The 18,907-nt window shown below is 37.5% G+C and overlaps 1 long non-coding RNA gene across 1 annotated transcript; it reads left to right on the top strand.

Moving 5' to 3' along the window:
• Nucleotides 1–508: 508 nt before the first annotated feature.
• LOC135971457 (uncharacterized) lies at nt 509–5,491 on the top strand. Its single transcript, XR_010587682.2, has 3 exons — nt 509–3,272; nt 3,953–4,031; nt 4,324–5,491. It is a non-coding gene; the product is annotated as an uncharacterized lncRNA (long non-coding RNA).
• The last annotated feature ends 13,416 nt before the right edge of the window (nt 5,492–18,907 follow it).

The following is an 18,907-nucleotide window of genomic DNA, read 5'->3' as shown; positions in this document are numbered from 1 at the left end:
CTAAGTACAGAGTCAAGATAAATGAAAATATATGTCCACAAAAAAAACCTGCATGTGAATATTTATTAGAGCATTACTTATAATAGCCAAAAGGTGAAAACAACCCAACTGTTCATGAACTGATAAATGGATAAGAAAAATGTGATGCTCTATTTAAAGGAAACTATTTGTCTGTGAAAGGAATGAAATACGATCCATGCAAAATGAATGAATCTTGAATACATTATGCTAAGTGAAAAGAAGCCAGTCACAAGAAGACCACATATCACTTAATTCCATTTATATAAAATGTACAGAATAAAGAAATATCTGTAGACAGAAAGTAGTCAGTAACTGCTCAGGGCTGGGGCAAGGGGAGACAGGAGAGTGATAGCTAAATGGCATAGGACTTTTCAGGTGATGAAAGTGTCCTAAAATTGACTCCGCTGATGGTTACTCATGTTGATAAATACAATGAAAATGATTAAATTCACATATTTTACATATGTGAATCATATAGTAGTATGTGAATTTTAACTTAACTATTAAAAATACAAGAATAAAGTTCCTGTCTTTTCTTTTTTTTTTTTTTTTACAGCACAAGGTTTGACACCTAATAGGTGCCCACTAAATATTTATTGGAAAGATTAAGGAAGGAATAAATTCACCATAATAGACTCCTATTATGTCCACATACTGAGCTGCAGTGAGGAAGGAGAAAATGTTTTTGTAAGAGGAATAAAGTAACTCCCTTTCTTTTATTTATTCTACCATGTGTTAAATCACCTGAAACACCACTTACTGTTCTAGGCTTTATTTAACTAAATCTTTTACATCTTTTGAGACTCTTTCTGGAATACTATTGTCATCTATTATGACTGGTATTTTCAGCACTGCCTTAAAGCATGATCTTTGGTGGGTCACTTTACTTTTCCTGGCTTGTTTCTAACAGAATTCTTGAAAGCTACCTTGAGAAGCTGACTAATGAGAACAGCAAGTGAAGCAGAAAAGGCTCTGGGTGGAAACTACAACAGAGCTACAAGATCACGAAATATAACAGGCAACTTTGTATCATTCAGCATTTTTGCCACCCTAGTTTTGAACTAGAAAAAAAGAAAATCTTTGCCTTTTTCAGAAAATATCAACATCACTGTTGCTGTGTTTCCTCCTTCTCCTTCTCCTTTAAGTTCTTTCAGTCCTACAAAGTTAGAATAGAAAAGGACCTTAGAGATTCTTTAGTTCAGTGTTTTTCACACTTTATTGTGAACCACCTGAAGATTTTAAAATGTAGAACAGATGTAGTAGTTCTGGAGAGAAATTCAAGATTTCAACAGGCTTCCACGTGATGTGGATACCGCTGTTTCATGGACCATACTTTTAGTAGGAGACTTGTTCAAGGTCACAAAGCTTACCAATAGGAAGACCCAAGATCGAACAAAGTCTCTAAAATCTTAACTGAGGGTTCTTTCCACTACACAGCATGTATCAGAAACCTGAAACACATTTCCCCTTCATCCCCTAATCATTAAGTCTCGAGGTGTCCTGAGATTCTCATACTTAAGCAAAAATCCTCATATGAGTTTTTTAATCTGCCCTACCAAACTCTTAAAAACATTAAACATGAGAGAACAAAACCCCCTCTTGGTCATCAAGGGACAATATTTTCCTCCTAAATGGCCACTCTGCCATCCCAGGATACAGTCAGCTTCTGCTCTACTTTCTGCCATCAGTGTGTGATTGGAGATACAGATGCATTTTAGCTTAGTCAAACCATATGCGTAGCAGATTTGAAGAAAAACACTCAGAAAAACTTTCAAGAGAAAAACTCCAAGAGTAGTCTGTGATTTACAACCCTATCAATATGGATAAATAAGAAAGTGTTTTAGAAATTAGAGACTCGATAGAATATAATAAGCATATGTTGGTATGTGCATAGAGCATTTTTGACAGACTCCATAATAAAGTTAATAATGATTAAATTTAATTGCTATTGGTTAAGTGTGCATAATTGTGATTAGGAAAAAACTGAAGGCCTTTTTATTTTCATATTGTATAATACCTTTTGGTCTTTTCATTTCTGCCATATGCACATATCGCTTTAATGTTTAAAAATCAGAAATGTTTGAATGATGTTAATAAAAGGCAGTGTGGCAGACCGTAATCTCCAAAGATGGCCACAGCATATTTTCAATTCCATATGCCCCTCCAGAACCCTGCAACTCCCTATCAAGAGTTGTCACCTATTTCCTCTCCCCTCAAACCTGGAAAGGCTTGTGACTTTTCCAGCCAATAGAGTAGAATGAAGTAATGCTGTATGACTTCCAAGACTGGGTCTCAAAAAGCATACCGCTTCCACCTGTCTCCTTCTTTTTGAGTTGCTCACTCCAAGAAGACAACTCTTATGCTATGAAAAGGCCCATATTCACCCACACAAAAGGATCACACAGAGAAGCTCATGGCCAGTGTAATTGAAGTTCCAGTCAACAACCTTTATCTACCACCGTTTGTGTGAGTCAACAAGCCTTCAGATGATTCCAGCCCTCAGAATGAATCTTCTTGCTGAGGCCCCACACGTCATGGAGAGGAGATAAGTCATCATCTATTATGTCCTTGTCTAAATTCCTGACTCAGAATCCATGAACATAATACATGGGTTTTATATATCCTAAATTTCAAAGTAGTTTGTTATGTAGCATTAAATAAATGAAACATATTTTATGCCTGGAAACAAGGTGCTGTCATAACAAAACTACCTAAAAACCACAGGAGAGTGACTTTAGGATTTGGAGATTAATAGAGACTGGGAAGACACTGAGGAGCGCATTGGTGAAAACCTAAAGGGTCTTAAGAAGTCTGACAATGAAAGTTTGATGGCCTTCAAGAAGAGTCTAAAGAGTGGAATTAAATAAATAAAAGTGTTTCTGGAAACCGAAATAATACACTTGTGATATACTGGTAGAAAGTTTAGAAACACTATTACCTGTGATAACATGGAAGCTAGAAAATGTATTGACTGGTCTAGATAATCAATGGAGACTTCCAGGTAGAGTATTTATTGAAGGTGCCACCTGTACTATAGGCTGCTAGAGCATTCTATGATAAATATAGAGAAATGCTAATGAAAAGACTACTGAATGTAAAGGAGCCAGGACTTTCTGGGTTTAAAAATAACAATGTTTTTCATTCCTAGGCTTTCCAGATGGTAAATTATGCTGAAATTAATAAACAGCTTTGCTGTCGAGATCAAATCTTGGGTTCTGTCGGGAAACCATGATCTACAGATAAAATCAAGGGTATGACATTCAAACCCTTTGTTAAGATCTTAAACTTAAGGTGGTGTCTCAAACATATAAAACCCCATTCAAAGATCTTAAGGATATGTCTCAAAGATCCTCTTTATTTAAATGTGGAATTTCTAAAAATCTTAAGGGCATTGTTCCCTTGCAGAGTTACAATCAGTCTAACGTACGTAAGCACGTATTTCAACAATGTTTGTGGTTGGTACCTTTTGTCTAGTGGGGTTAACCTCTATAAATAAATAGAAAATCTACAACATTTACAAGATAATTATTATATTCCCTTATATATTCTCATATACAAAGGAAAACACTGCCCACTATTTCTTGAGGAAATGGAAGAATGACTCTGAAAACACAGCCAAGAGCCACTGAGAATCATTCTCAAGCATTAGTCCTGAGAACCAGTCAATGAACCGGCAAAAATAATTTTAAAAATGCCTAGTTGGATTTCAAAATTCCTATGGACTAGTGATTGCTGTGTGCCTCATGTCTTCTGATTTTTTAAATAAGAATGCCTTTAGTAGTGATCCTATGCCAGTTCTACCATGGTATGTTGGGTGGATGTGGGGAAGACAATTGTTTCTATAGTTTATAGGCTAAGAGAAACTATACCCAAGAAGCTATATTGAGATGCTGTATCTATGAAACATTTTTCATCCCTGTACTTGTTTCAGATTATGAGATTCTAGACCACAAACCTGAGCCTGACACTATAATGGGATGGGACTTTGATAAATGTGTATAGATGGAGAGGTGAGTATATTTTACATGCATGTGAGAAGAATGTGAATTATTGTGACCAGAAGGCTGACTGTGGCAGATTATATTTTTCAAAAATAGTTACAGCAATATTTCAAATCCCTCATGCTCTTCTATAATTTTGCTTGTTCCAATCAAATGATAGTCCATTTCTCCTCCCCATGCACCTTGGCTCTCTTATGGCTGCTCTGACCAACAAAGTACATTGGCAGTGATGTTTTGTGACTTTTGAGGCTTTGTCTTAAAAAAATAATACAACTTCTCCCTCCCTGTGTTTAATACCTAGGTAATCAGTTGATCTGTGCAGCAAACCACCATGGCACACTATGTAACAAACCTACACATCCTGCACATGTACCCCTGAACTTAAAATAAAAATTGAAGGTAAAATAATAAAAATTTAAAAAAATAGAAGCATCCAAACCAAAAGAAGAAAAAAGGACACAGCTTCTATATACTCTTTTCATTTGAAATGTTTGCTGTGGATCAAGCAGCCAACCAGGAGGTAGCCCACACTAGTCCATGCAAAGGGGCCCACATGGAAAGAAACTTAGGCTGACAGCCAGCAAGCATCAACCACCAGACATGTGAGTGAACAAACCTACAGACGACTTCAGCTCCCAGTCTTCAAGTCTTCCATTCAAGTCCCCAGGCATCAAGAGGCTAAAGACAACCATCCCTGAAGAGCGATGTTTGAATTTTTCACCCACAGAATTTGTGATCATAACAAATGGTTGTTTTATAACACTAACTTTGAGTTAGTGTTACACAGTATTACATAACTAGAACAGCTAAGAAGAGTGGCTACCTGCAACATTTTCACTTTGCTTAGTAATAAGATGAATAAAATTATTTTAAAATGCTTTCATATCCAATAACATATATGATCTTCACAAAAAAGCAGGACATTTTTATGTCTGAATTTACTTTATCCAAGTCTTGTGTTAAATATAATGATCTAAAACCACAGTTAGGAAAATTAAGGTGACTTGACCAAGGTTATACACTAGTAAACAACAAAATTATGGCACTGACCCAAATTCTCTAACTCTAAAATCCAACCCTCACATGAAATATTAACACCATATTCATGAATGTCCATGAAACCCAGGTGTGCGTTAGAAAGACAGGCCACTCCAAAGGAAGAACAACCAAGCACCCCTAAATATTGACATTCTGTGATTTAATTAAGTGTAAAAATAATGATTGGTTTATTCCTATGGCTCCTTGGAAAGTTACCACTCAACTTCCCATGAATGACATCAGGAATATCAAAGAAAAGATGAACACATAACATATACATCAAACCAACTAGGATGTCAGTTTCATAAGAGAATGATGTTTTGCCTATTTTGTTTAGTATTATACCCCCAGTGACTGAAACAGTGTCTGGTATTTGGTAAATGCTCAGCAACTTTGGCTTACATGATTAAACCCAAGAATACTTCAAAAGTGATCTTTTTTCCATATTCATTGTAAAGCTCTGGTCATGTAAATTCAAAATAAATGAAAGGAAATGGAGTTTAGAATCACACACTTGAATCTCCCAGAGACCTTCCAATTCAGCTAATGAAGGTCCTTTGTATTGCCAGTGGGGAAAATGAACACCTAAGACTGTACATCCCCAGGCACAGGTCACATGGCAACTGGGTGTCACAGAACCACAAAGGCTCCTCCTATTTCAATGTCCCTTTTCTAAGTCTGGTAAATTCATTATTCCCAAGGAACTGTGCAGAATTAAAAGACAGATTTAGTAAAACTAATATATCATCAAAGGAGAACAGAATGTCTTTGGCATGTCCCTAACCTTTGAAAATAGGATCACAAAGAACAGGCAGGACCTTCCATCTCCATCTCCTTGGCTACTGATTGAAAGAGGCACCTTATGCAGAGGCCTTTGGGGACACTGCTGATTTGTGTCTGGGTTTCTTGTTGCGTACTGAGATTTAAGAAAGATAAAGTGGATTTTCTTAGCCAGAGACAAGATTTCAATATAATCTTCCCTTTATTAATAGGTAAGATTAGTATTAATCTTTTAATCTATTAATACTAAGATTAATAGAGAATTAATCTAGCAATACTAATCTTACCTTTACTATTCATTCAGGTAACATTTACTGAATGATTACCAGTGCCATACATTAGCTAAGTGCTTTCCCATCATTATCTTAAATTCTTTATCAACAATGAGGGGGAAACAATAGCATCTCCATTAATAGATGAGAAAAGTAACACATGGAGAGTGGAAATCAGTTGCCCCAAATCAGACAGCTCATTAATGGCAGAAGCAAGATTTGAAGCCAGGTACATATGACTTTAAAGTTTGTTACATAGCTTATAAAGAGAGTTGCTTTTGGTTTACCACTATAGTATAAGTCCTTTGACCCACTGAGAAGCCCCCAGTTCTCCTTCCCCTGAGTATAGGATTCTGCAGTCAAATGCTCTACCACTGAGCTATACAGCCCCCTGAATATAGTATTCTGTGAGGAGACCCATATTTAATCTGAAGTCTCTTTGAACTAATGGGAAGTACTTTTTACAAAGAATACTTATTCCCACTGGCCATTACTTCTCGGTTTCCCTTATTCCCTCCAGAATGTCTTCATCAGGGTTGCAATTTTCTTAGTGACAATAGGGTCTCAGGGTTTATCATACCTCTTCCAGAACACCTTCTTGTATTCTCCCCTCCATTTGCTATTGTGAGGAACAGAGTGGGGAGAAAGTCAGCTGGACTTTATTTGGCCAGCTGGTCTGCGGAAGCCTGAACATCAGAGCCAAGATGCCGGCCCTGAGGAGGAAGGCCAAAAGCCTGCCACGTTCCATTTGTTTTCTTTCAAAGGCCATTGCAATGGCTCTAGACAATTGTCTGGCAGGCTACATCAGAGGATATTTACTTCACACCTACTCACAGATGGCTTTACCAAGTTACACACAAGTTCCAATTTTTCCCAAAGCTTAAGTTTATAACTAGAAAATTACAGAAGTTATAGCTGAGCAGTTAGTCATTATTAAATATTTTCATCAGCTAATATTTGAATACTCGCATGCTAGAGAATATACAAAACACTTAACAGTAATACCTCACTTAATCCTCACATCAACCTTGTAAAGTAGGCATTGCTGCGACCCTTATTCTACAAATAAATAAGCTGAGCCTCAGAAGGGCCAAGTAACTTGCCTAGCATCACACAGTTAGTGAGAAATGGAGTTGATTTTAAAACTCCAGGTAGTCTGACTCCATATCATATAAATATTCTTTTTTTTCCTTTGACGGAGTCTCCCTCTGTTGCCCAGTCTGGACTGCAGTGGCACAATCTCAGCTCATTGCAACCTCTGCCTCCTGGGTTCAAGTGATTCTCCTGCCTCAGCCTCCTGAGCAGCTGGGATTACAGGCATGCACCACCACACCCAGCAAATTTTTGTATTTTTAGTAGAGACGGGGTTTCACCATGTTGGTCAGCTTGGTCTCCAACTCCTGACCTCATGATCTGCCCCTCTCGACCTCCCAAAGTGCTGGGATTACAGGCATGAGCCACCACGCTTGTCTCATATCCTATATTTTTTAATCCCACTGTGCTATAAAAGCTAATAGAGGTGATAATGATAGTAGTAGTGGTAGTGGTGGTGATAGAAGGTATTGTTATTAAGAACAACAGAAGCAGCAAAACACAAACGTTGTTCTTGCATTGTGCCAACTGATTTATACACACTATGTCATTTCACCCTTACGGTTTTTCTTGGGGTACATCAGTATCTTTATTTTGCCTCAAGAAACTGAGCTCCCAGATGAACATAGATGCAAAAATCCTCAAAAAAAATACTAGCAAACCAAATTTGACATCACATCAAAAAGATAACAGATCACAATCAGGTGGGATATATACCAGGGATCCAAGAATGGTTCCACAAATGCAGATCAGTAAACATAATATATCACATTAACAGAATGAAGGACAAAAACCATATGACCATATGATCACCTCAACAGACAAAAAGAATTTGATAAAATTAAACATCCCTTCACGATAAAAAAACTCTCAGCAAACTGGACAGAAGGAACAGGATACTAAAGGTCATCTATAACAATCCCACAGCTAATGTCATACTGACTGAAGAAAAGTTGAAAGTCTTTCCTGTAAGAACTGGAACAAGACAAGAATGCCCACTTTCACCACTCCTATTCAACATGGCACTGAACGTCCTACCCAGAGCAGTCAGGCAAGAGAAAGAAATAAAAGGCATCCAAATTGGAAAAGCAGAAGTTAAATTGTCTGTCTTTGCTGATAATATGATCTCATGTCTAGAAAAACTTAGACTCCACCAAAAAGCTTTTAGATTTGATAAATGAATTCAGCAACATTTCAGGAAACAAAATCAACATGCAAAAATCAGAACCATTTCTTTTTTTTTTTTTTTTTTTTTTGAGATGGAGTCTTGCTCTGTCGCCCAGGCTGGAGTGCAGTGGCATGATCTCAGCTCACTGCAAGCTCCGCCTCCCGGGTTTACACCATTCTCCTGCCTCAGCCTCCCGAGTAGCTGGGACTACAGGCGCCCGCCACCTCGCCTGGCTAGTTTTTTTTTTTTTTTTTTTTTGGATTTTTTTTAGTAGAGACGGGGTTTCACCGTGTTAGCCAGGATGGTCTCGATCTCCCGACCTCGTGATCCGCCCTTCTCGGCCTCCCAAAGTGCTGGGATTACAGGCTTGAGCCACCGCGCCCAGCCCAACCTCTTTTCAATTGTGACTACTATCATTTCATTTTAAAGCTGGAGAAACTGAGACCCAGAGAGGGAAAGTCCCGAGCCCATATTTCCAGAGTAAGTTAGTCTAGCAGTCTGGTAGTGACAGCCCTCAAACCTGGATTACTAACTCCTAGAGAAGTGCTCTTTTCTTAGAAACACCTATGAGAAAACTCAGCAAAGCTTTGTTTTAGGCAATCAAGAGGTGTTCTGAGAAACAGTAAGGGACAGAATTGGCCTTGAAGCCAGAAAATAAGAAATGAGCCATTTATTACCTGATTCATTTTTACCAAGACACTTAATTTGTCTCAGGCCCCTCCTCTTTCAGTAGGAAGCTGATTGTATGATTGGGAAGTTTTGCCATTAGGGACTATTCAAGACAGTGTGTGGGCAAGAGCTAAATTAGGCTATAAAAATATTAAGTGCTATCATTTGAGACTGAATACATTTCTATTGGTCAAAGTAACAAAAAAGTGCGTTAATTGAAAATGTTGACTTAGGTTGGCTGTGAAATATATGAGAATAAAAATTCTTTTTTTTTTAACTACATTCTTAGCATGAACAAGGTCCTGAGATAAACAATGTATATGTATTACTTCAGTTTAGCATCACAAAACCCTATAAATTGACTATTATTGTTCTTCCTATTCCAGAGGTGTGAAAAATGAGGCCCCAAGAAGTGCAGTACCTGTCCAAGTTAAAAGCTGGCAGGTGACATAAGTTGAGATTCAAACTCAGGGAGTTAGACTCAATCACTGTATTATGCTGCCTCTGTGGGTAGGCTGAGAAGGAAATTGTGGGGATGGCTTCAGTGAAAGCCAGAGGCATCCAGACTTACATCCTCCACAGAAACTAGGAGGACATGCATTCAACCATACAGAAGTCAGTATTTCAGAGAGCCTAAAATGATATCCTGGCTGTGCCCTGTGCTTTCAGAGAAGGGAAGCATCACCACCAGTGTGCATTTCAGAGGGGTTAAAGGATATTCCACAACATCATACATTAATTATTCACCTCCTTCTCCTAAGGAAGTTCCTTTTTCTCAATCCCTTGCCTTGAAACACTGTTCGCGTTCATGAACATCCAGGTCTCAGATAAAAACTCTCCTGTCTAACTTACATGTATCTATTTTATAGACCACAGATTATACACCTAGGTGCTGAGTTGTATTAAAGCTCTTTCACAGAGAGAAAACTTTATATAAATACCAGGGATCTTATGGAAACCTAGAATCAAAGATCCTGGGCACTATCAAAAACAGCCAGATTGAAATTGAAATGCATGGGCTTAGCTAATCAACAGAGCACTACAGCTAAAAGAAGACATGAATGTAAGGTAATCCAAGACACCCGTGTTTGGGTGTAAGCCCAAAGAGTAAAAAGTAGAATGATTTGCACAAGGTGTCACAGGTGGCAAAAGCAAAACCTGAGCTGGCACTCAGCTTGCAGATTTGCAATCGCTGTTCTTTCTTCATCATCATGCTGCCCTCTCTCTCCATTTCTATCACTCTGTTAGGTCCACCCCCCACTTCTCATTTGCATCACTTCCCAGTTTCTCTGAAGCCATGGCCTCAGAAATAATCACTTTTAAACTATCTGTTTTTCATTAAAGCAGTCTCCTTGCAGACCTTTTCACCCTCTGCTCACTGGTTTACTCGAATGGAGGTCCTGCAATACTCTCATTAACTACCAAGATGCTTATGTGGCTCTTTCACAGGTGTGGATGTAACATCCTATTGAGCTGACCCTGATTGCACTGCACAGAACAGGCCTCCTCTTTGACAGGAAGCCTGAGAGAATTCTGAAGCAGAACAACTGTCAGTGTGTTGGGAGGGAATAGCCTGCTGTGAGTTGAACAGCTTCTCAGTATAAAAGCCCATTTGATTTCACATAATGGAGGCTGGGGGGATTCAGAGTGAATAATGGTGGAAGTTCATTTACATTTTCAAAAAATACAACATTTGCCTAAGAGCAATGTTTCATCCTAATCATCTAATCTGTAAAACACACCATATCTTTTTCAAAATCCCTTTCCTTAAAGTCAATAACAAATATATTTCTGCTGTCCAAATCTGCTACTATCTGTATATCTTTTAAGCATAAAATTAAGACTGTGTCTTCAATGAAAGACTGATGTGGGCCATATAACCATTTCCACATGAGTTAATAGATTGAATGACTTGTGGGATTCTTTTTATTTAAAATGCAAAGAATTCTCACTGGGGAGAGATTCCCCAGCCACATCTCCAGTCTCCCCTTCCCTTGTAGGGGGAGAAAATAAAGCAACATTACTTGGCAAGAAAGGCTTCACAGATGCTTCAATGATTCCCAAGGTAATTCCACAGAGAAAAATCCGTTCCCTTCAGGCAGCCAGGGCCACACGAACGGAATGTGTTCCACCACAAAGAGCATTTGTCACCCAGTGAAATTATATGTTTGAAACAGAATCAATTAAGGATAGTGAAAGAGTTATGATAGAGCCCTGGCAGGGAAAGAGGTGATGAATTTTCTTAGCACCAGCTTCTCCAACACGTGTTTAGAGAATCATGGTATAATTGAGGTTTGCCAGGGTCATTTAGTTAATAAAAAACAACAACAACAACAAAAGTTATGATTCCTCCAATTCCTGTGATTACACCAAAGCACATACATTCTTCTTAGAAATAGAAAAAACAATCCTAAAATTCATGTGGAACCAGAAAAGACTCCAAATAACCAAAGAAATCTTGGGAAAAAAGAATAAAACTAAAAGCATCAAACAACAAACAACCTGACTTCAAAATATACTACCAAACTTTAGCAATCTAAACAGCATGGTACTAGCATAAAATCAGACACACAGGCCAATGGAACAGAATACAGAGCCCAAACATAAATTCATGTATCTAGGCCCTGTGCAGTGGCTCATGCCTGTAATCCCAGCACTTTGGGAGGTCAAGGTGGATCACCTGAGGTCAGGAGTTCAAGACCAGCCTGGCCAACAAGGTGAAACCCCATCTCTACTGAAAATACAAAAATTAGCGAGGCGTGGTGGTGTGCACCTGTAGTCCCAGCTACTTGGGAGGCTGTGACAGGAGAATTGCTTGAACCCAGGAGACAGAGATTGCAGTGAGCCAGGATCCTGCCACTGCTCTCCAGCCTGGGCAACAAAGCGAGACTCTGTTTCCAAAAGAAGAAAAAAAAAGAAAAAGAAAAACAAACAACAAAAAAAGCATGCATCTACACCCAACTGATTTTCAACAAAAGTGCCAAGAACACATAATGGTGGAATAACAGTCTCTTCAATACATGGTGCTGGGGAAACTGAGTATCTACATGCAGAAGAATGAAAGTTGATGCTGATCTCACACTATATACAAAAATGAACTCAAAATGGATTAAATACTTAAACATAAGGCCTGAAACTATAAAACTACTAGAACATGGCAGGGAAGCTCCATGACATTGATTTTGGCAAATTATTTTTTTGGATGTGACTTAAAGCACAGGCAGTCAAAGTAAAAATGTACAAATGGGATTACATCAAACTAAAAAGACTCTGCATAGCAAAGGAAACCACCAAGACAGTAAAGCAACAACTTTCAGAATAGGAGAAAATATATGCAAACTATTATCTCATAAGGGGTTACTATCCAAAACACATAAGGAACTTAATAGCAAAATCAAACAACAAAACACCTAAATAACCCAATTAAAAATGGGCAAAAGTCCTGAATAAACATTTCACAAAAGGCATACAAATAACCACGTTATATAAAAAATTGCTCAACATCAACCATCAGGGAAATGTAAATCAAATATCCAGTGAGATATCACATAACTCCTTTTAGAATGGTTATTATCAAAAAGACAAACCATAACAAGTGTTGCCAAGGATATGGATAAAAAAACTCTTGTACATTATTGATGGGAATGTAAATTAGTACAGCTATTATGAAACACACTATGGGTTCCTTGAAACATTACAAATAGAATTACCATATGATCCAACAATTCCACTTCTAGGTACACATGCAAAGGGAATAGTATCAGTAAGTTGAAGACCTCTCCATATTCCTATACTCACTGCAGCACTATTCACAATAGCCAAGATATGACGAAATCAACCAAAGTGTCCATTGATGGATGAATGGATAAAGAAAATGTGGTGTATGTACAATGGAATCCATTCAGCCATAAAAAGAAGGAAATCCTGCCATGGACAACAATATGGATGAACCCGAAGGAAATCTATTAAGTGAAATAATCCAGGTACAGAAAGACAAATACCACATGACTCCACTCATATGTGGAATCTAAAAAAGTTTACCTCATAGATAGAGTAAAATGGCAGTTACCAGAGGCTGGGACAATTGGGGATGGTGGGTTGGAGAGATGCTGGCTGAAGGGATACAAAATTATAGTTAGATAGGAAAAATATGTTCAAAAGGACTATTTTACAGCATGATGACTAGCGTTAATTATGACATTGTATTCTTGAAAGATGTTAAGGGAGTAGATATTAAGTATTCTCATCATAAAATAACTGCGAAATAATACATCTATTAGGTAAATTTAACAATTCCATTATGTATTTATACTTATAACATGTTATACAATAAATGCCATTTTATCTGTCAATTTTTAAAATAAGTTTGAAAAAAGTTAAAAATGCAAATTATTATAAAATACATGTAAATATCAATTTTAATATTCCCTCACTCCCACCCCTAGTGTTGCCTCTTATTGTATGGGCCTTACCCTTTGGAGACCTCTGATCCAAACAATGAGATCAGAGACTCCTGCCTCCATACCTCATCTCACTCTTCCTCTACCTGGAATCAACCTATAACCAGACAGCAACCACTGACAGTACAACTACCATGGTCAGGTGAGAAGCAGGTACTGTGGGGGCTGTAACAAGTTGCTGGAAATTGAATGCCACATGCTTGTGAAAACCAAGTGTTCAACTCTTGTTCACAGGTTACATAAGCTTTATCATCTCTATAACTCTTTCCAGCCTATTTGAATCTGAAACGCTCCTTTTACCGCCCCCACCCCTCCACCCCGAATAAATCCCTGTAATGAACTGACATTTGCCTGGGATCAGGCATTTTCAAGTGTTCTCATGTCTGTCACTCCCATAAGTCAGAGAGAGAGGCAGCTTAATTTTTTTTTCCTCAGATAAAAAAAAAAAAAAAAAAAAAAAAAGAATTGGTTAAGGTTTCATAGTTATTAAGTGGTATATCTACAGCATTCAAATCTTGGTCTCACTCTAAACTATATCAACACCACTTTTCCAATAATACATATAACCTTTGTCATTCATTTGAAGTAAGTTTTACATATACTTTTGTAATAATAATTATTACTTAGACTTTAGGCTCCTTCAGCAAGCCATTTCTGAGAGCGCCTCCTCTAAAGTTGTGTCTCCCAGCATTGAATTTCCTATGTGAACTTGTACTTGGAACCTGGTATATGCCAGGAATAGTGCATGACTTCTCTCACTCAATTTTCCTGATAACCTTTCCACATTGCATAATTAAACCCATTTTAAAATGAAAAAAGTACATCAGACAAAAGTTTAAAACCTTCTAAGATCACTGATTTTTATGAAGGGGTTGAGTTGGGATTGAACCTTGCTTAACTCCCAAGCCCGTATTCCACCAGATTATTTTATATGCCCTTTATCAGGAGTAGGCTCATTACCATTAATTTCCTTGATGGGCTTGCTATCTTTGCATTTTACATGTTCCAGATACATGTGACTGGCACTTCTTCATGTGGCTGCTGTTAGTCACATGCTAAGTACTCAGTACATGATAAATATTTTTTCTCCTCGGATAAGTCTCTTTAGAATAGAAACACTTGCCAATGGTTCAGATTAGAACATGCCAACAACAATGACAAAAAGGAATACTTGCTGATGAAAATTAAAGAATACATTGGACTTCATTCCATATAAATGAATTCTATATGTGGTCCTTGTGTCTGATTTCATTCACTGAGCAGAATGTTTTCAAGGTTCATCCATGTTATAGCAGATATCAGTAGCTCATTCTTTTTTATGGCAGAATTACATTTCATTATGTGTATATACCACAATCCAGTTATTCACTAGTTGCTGCATATTTGTGTTGTTTCTTTTTTTACTATTACAAATAATGCTGCTATGAACATTTGTGTGAAAGTTTTTGTGTGGATATGTGTTTTCATTTTGCTTTGGTAAATACCCAGGGAGAAAGAAGCAGGAAGAATATTTTAGGAAATAATAGCCCCAAATTTCCCAAATTTGAAGAAAAACATTAATCTTACACATCTAAGAATATCAGTGAACTCCAGGTAGGATAAATTCAAAGAGTTCTACATCCAAACGTATCATATTTTAAGCTATTGAAAAATTTTTTAAAAAAGAGAATCTAGAAGACTGCAAGAGAAAGAAAATATAGTCTTCACATACAATGAGGTCCTCAAAAAGAGCACACTTCTTATCAGAAACCATGAAGAACAGAAGGCAGTGGTGTGACATTTTCAAAGTGCTAAAAGAAAACAAAAAAAGAATATCATTCTATATCCAGCAAACTCTAGGCAAATCTGTAAAGACAGAAAGAAGATTGTGATTACCAGGGACTGAGGGGTAGGAAAAGGAACTGCTAATGAGTATGGGATTTCTTTATGGGTTGACTAACATATTCTAAAATTAGGTAACAGTGCCTGTTCCACAACTCTCTCACTAAAATTCACTGTATTATACACTTTAGTAGGGTGACTGTTATGATAGGTGAATTATTTCTCAATAAAACTGTTTCAAAAAAAAAAGCAGAACCCATTAGAGAGTTAATGGTATACAAGGGATAGCCATCATTATTGCTATTTTTATTATTTTTTCATGAGTCAATCTGGCTGCTGTGTGAAGAACAGATCCTTTGGGGAAAGCAAGTTAGAGGCTACTGCAGTACACAACGGCAAGAGACCCCAGAGGCCTAAAGGAGGTGATTTTGAAGATGGAGGGAAGAGGCAAGATTCAGGATAAGTTTTGAGGTAGAGCACCCACGATATGAAAACACAGAAGTGCCCTTGGTTAAAACATCTTTGTGTCTGTATGCCTGCAATAACCCTTAGTGAACAAACCACCACCAACTCCCCAAGCAAATACAGCTGCTATCAAAGGAAACCTTTTAAGCACAGAGACTATTTTCTCATTTCCTGCCCAGTTGCTGACTCAAGAGCTATTTCAATCAAATACTTCTGGTTCTTTGAAAAAAGATAAAAGATAACATTTGTCTAAGCTGATTAGTCTAAAGATTTTCATGTGGCAAGTCTGTAGAGGAAACAATTAGGGCTCATGATCCAAGTGATAGGTGGTTAGATTCCAGATCTAACAAAGATGGATTCGGAGTTGGAATTCAAGTAAAGAATCAGTCAGTGTGCTCTTGACTCACCCAGTAATAAACAAGTGAACAGGGAATCCTCAATGGTAAGGAGACAACTGCTCAAAGGTATGAAATTCCTGGCCAGTTCTTGTCAGTTGTTAATGTCTGACATGGTATTGAGGGCCAGCTGTGATTTCCATGCAATGCTCTGGAATGAGCTGGTCAGGTTATAATCAAGACCACTGAGGTCTTATCCCTCACTGTAATGACCTCCAGGGGAAAAATACTTGAGATGGGCCTCTATGGATTGGTGATTCCTTCTGACAATAATGGGTTGAAAAAAAAATACTCTAATAATTAAGTATTAAAAAGTAAAGCTACTCCATATTTGAGATTTTTGACATTAAAGACAATTAACATTTAATGACTATAAATAATATTCAAAGACTGCAAATTACTTTATATGCATTGCTTCATTTAATGCTCACAACTTCATGAGGTAGTTACCATTATTGTCTACATTTTGAGAGATGCAAGATCACAGCTCTTAAGTGGTGGAACAAGAAAACTATCTTCAAACCCAGACTATTTGATTCCACAGCAGCTTTACAAGATACATTACCAAAGATAAACACTATTTTCCTCTGGCCTAATAGGAAGACATCCAAGATTATGTAGTCTGAGCCCCACTCATCAACAAACTCAAACATTCTTTCAGTTGATATTTACTTTGTGCTTAAGAATATAACACAGTGTCCATCAAAATGTCAAAAAATTAACTACAAAATGTTATGCTTAGCTCTGCTAGACATTTTAAGTGGGAGATACAAAGGCCACATAGGATTTTTGTCCAAAGTATCTTTGAACCTAAAGAAACAGACAACAATCTTGCAGAATACAACGCAAGACAGCATAAAATTACATGCTCTATTGTGTAACCCAGAAATGTATATTGTGAGAATAATTAAAATGAATTTTGACATCTTCACAGATGCTTATGACTATAAAACTCCATTTTAGTAGCCACAAAAATGTGCCTTGACTAAGAGTAAAGAAATATGGTGGTCAAAAGGAGGAAGACTTTTACTTTAAGAAAAATTTCATGGTCTACACAACTCATAAAAATCTATAAAATGGTTCCCCTGCTTTTGGAATTGCAGAATTATTGAAAAGTAAGGTAACTCATAAGAGTAAACGAACTTGAGGTATGACAAAAGGGCACATGGAAACTATCTTCAAATATGGGCATGACCATTCCACAAAGCAGCCATGTTTGTTTCTTGTAGCTTCAAAACAGTGAGAGGTCAAAAAAGAGAACATTCTCATGTGCATTTATTAATAGGGATATGGTAATGCAACATTTTTAATGGTCTATAACTGAAAGCTGCACATTTCGTTGTTTGAAAGGTGTGGGAAAAAACATCAGTAACATCGAAACACATTCTAGCTACACAGTGGCTTGCCTTTGAAGTTCGTCCATGATAGATTAGTCCAGTATAATGGCATCCTTACACCTATACACATCACGTTCTGTGTCCCCTCTTGGAAACACAAGTTACTCATTCTTCCCTCTAAATAAACCCACAGAATTCAGTCAACTATTTAAAGACTACCCTATGTCCCCATCCATACTGATAGATTCCTCCCTTCTTTGAACTTATGTTGCATGTATTACTTGAGTCCCACAATACCATCTCTTCACTATTCCCCTGGATGAATCTGACCTCCCAAGCAGAAAAAGGCAGGTCTGTGTCTTCTACTTCTCTGGTATTTCCAGTAGAGCCCAGTGCAAATGCGGAAACAGGCTGGTCAAAAATAGCACAAATAATTTGTGTTACAATCAATAGGTTACCAGGTACTCCCAGAAACGCTATTTAGTTGAACTCTTATTAACAACCTGCTAATATAATTGTTGAGAAAATGGAAGTTGAGTTATGTAAGTGATATACTTATGGTCCTATAGCTAATGAGTAGCATGAGTTCTGCTTCTCTGAACCCAAACTTGATATGATTAGGTCATCCTGTTATATGATCTCATAGTCCTCTGAACTTCTATTGCCTCTTCAAATGAATAAATAAACGAGCAATTATTTGCTTTTACTTTTTCCCCTAAGTCTATGAATGCCATATGGGTAAGATTCTATCTGGTTCATCCCAATATTTTCTATAGTCTTTGGCACAGATAGGCACAAACTAAATATGTGTGAAAAAAAGAGAGAGGAGAGGAGAGAGAAGGAATGGAAGTGTCAATAAATGTTAGGCTAGAACCAGAGTGAAAGACTTGAGTTATAGGTGAGCCTATAGTTCTATATCTTACATGCATGTAGGCAAATTCTATCTGACCCATTCTGGGGGTTAGGAATTGGGTGAGAGCGTTAATGAGAAGAGAAACTAAGAAAGCATGAGAGCATGATTTAAATAGTATAAGCAGTTCCATACAGCATTCCCCTCAATGAGCCTCATGTCCAGTAGTGAGTGTGAGGTGGGAGACTTAGCAGATCTGGTTCTTACCTGTGCTTCATGGAAAGAACATCTAACAGGGCTGTATGTGATTTGTGTTTAATGACACACTGCACTTTTTTCAATATTGCACAGCCCTGAAAATACTTTAACTATATTCATCCAAAGAAATAGATATCTGTTTTGTCACTGGAGGAAAAACTGGCTCTGTTGAATTTCTGAGATATTATGTCACCTGCTTAGGATATTTTCAAGAATAGTTGTAACTAAACTTGATGTTTGCCTCATATGCTGACTTGTGAGCCCCTTTTTAAATATGAGG

The sequence above is a fragment of the Macaca fascicularis genome, chromosome 6 (assembly GCF_037993035.2).
Source record: "Macaca fascicularis isolate 582-1 chromosome 6, T2T-MFA8v1.1".
NCBI classification, from domain to species: domain Eukaryota; kingdom Metazoa; phylum Chordata; class Mammalia; order Primates; family Cercopithecidae; genus Macaca; species Macaca fascicularis.
The sequence above is the reverse complement of the archived record's forward strand: the minus strand, read 5'-3'. Positions and strand labels throughout refer to the sequence as shown.